Source organism: Copidosoma floridanum, unplaced genomic scaffold (assembly GCF_036245765.1).
Source record: "Copidosoma floridanum isolate Cflo_tuat_1 unplaced genomic scaffold, Cflo_Japanese_pri ptg000017l, whole genome shotgun sequence".
NCBI lineage: Eukaryota > Metazoa > Arthropoda > Insecta > Hymenoptera > Encyrtidae > Copidosoma > Copidosoma floridanum.
Genome location: NW_028321894.1, coordinates 2,129,252 through 2,130,754, shown reverse-complemented (window position 1 = coordinate 2,130,754; position 1,503 = coordinate 2,129,252). Strand labels below are relative to the sequence as shown.

Below are 1,503 nucleotides of genomic sequence, written 5' to 3'. Positions count from 1 at the left end.
GGTGTCCGCCGAGGCTTTGGTGGCGAAGTTGGTTAACGCACCTTCCCGGCAAGAAGCAGGCCCAGGTTTGAGTCCTGGCCGAAGCGGAAAACTTTTTTTTTACTGCTCTGTAATTTTAATTGACAAAGTTCTTCGCCCTCCAGCGATTTCCACTCTAGAAATAAGCGTGACGTTTCTATAAAGTAAAAGAATATACATAGCACAATTTAGATGGAAGAGGTCAATGTATAATAATAACTTGACATAATTCTTACCCATTGATTACAATAACATCAATATCTATAATATCGGCGTTCGACCTAAGACACGCCTAAACAGAGCAGTGTAGATGGGTGTCCGCCGAGGTTTTGGTGGCAAAGTTGGTTAACGCACCTTTCCGGCAAGAAGGAAGCCCAGGTTTGACTCCTGGCCGAAGCGGATAACTTTTTTTTCACTGCTCTGTAATTTTAATTGACAAAGTTTTTCGCACTCCAGCAATTTTCACTCTAAAAATGAGTGTGACGTTTCTATAAAGTAAAAGAATATACATAGCACAATTTAGATGTAAGAGATCAATGTATAATAATAATTTGACATAATACTTACCCATCGATTACAATAACATCAATATCTATAATATTGGCGTTCGACCTAAGACACGCCTAAACAGAGCAGTGGAGAAGGGTGTCCGCCGAGGCTTTGGTGGCAAAGTTGGTTAACGCACCTTCCCGACAAGAAGGTGGCCCAGGTTCGACTCCTGGCCGAAGCGGATAACTTTTTTTTCACTGCTCTGTAATTTGAATTGACAAAGTTTTTCGCACTCCAGCGATTTTCACTCTGAAAATAAGTGCGACGTTTCTCTAAAGTAAAAGAATATACATAGCGCAATTTAGATGGAAAAGGTCAATGTATAATAATAATTTGACAATTGTTACTAAAGTTCTCAAAAACTTCTGCTCATAGAAGCACATCTGTCTCGAGGTGTAATTCTAAATGCTATTTGAGATTCGCTATTCTAAATTGTTCTCTTATTGTTAAACTATGTATATAATACTCTATATCTTTGTTGTAATTGCTACAACAAAGATAAAGATTGCCTATTCCTCTTTAATACTTTAATGTGCGTATAGAATACGAGCAAAATAAATAATTTTTTACTTATTTGTACAGAACTCAGATGAATTAAATAAATTCCTGCAACGTAAGCCTATACATAAAATGAGGTTTTTTCTAATACTGTTACATTCAAACAAAAATTTAAAAAATGTATCAAAATCTTAACAAGAATTGAAGATTGCAAAAAGCATTATTTTAAAGACATTTCTGCTGGAGTTCGATATGCACATTAAAGTATAAAATAGAAAAAGGTAATCCACATATTCGTTATAGCAGTTGAAACAAATTCATAACATTTTAAAAAAAAGACTTTTTTCTCTTGAAACGTAAGGTATCTGTAAATATTAAGAAATGATAAAATAATCATTAGCTTTGGATGTACCTCATAATGACGTAAATTCTGTCCCG

At 35.0% G+C, this 1,503-nt stretch overlaps 1 non-coding gene across 1 annotated transcript; it reads left to right on the top strand.

Moving 5' to 3' along the window:
* Positions 1 to 675: 675 nt before the first annotated feature.
* On the top strand, positions 676 to 748 carry TRNAV-GAC (transfer RNA serine (anticodon GGA)). The gene has a single exon. It is a non-coding gene; the product is annotated as a tRNA-Val (tRNA).
* Positions 749 to 1,503: the final 755 nt, after the last annotated feature.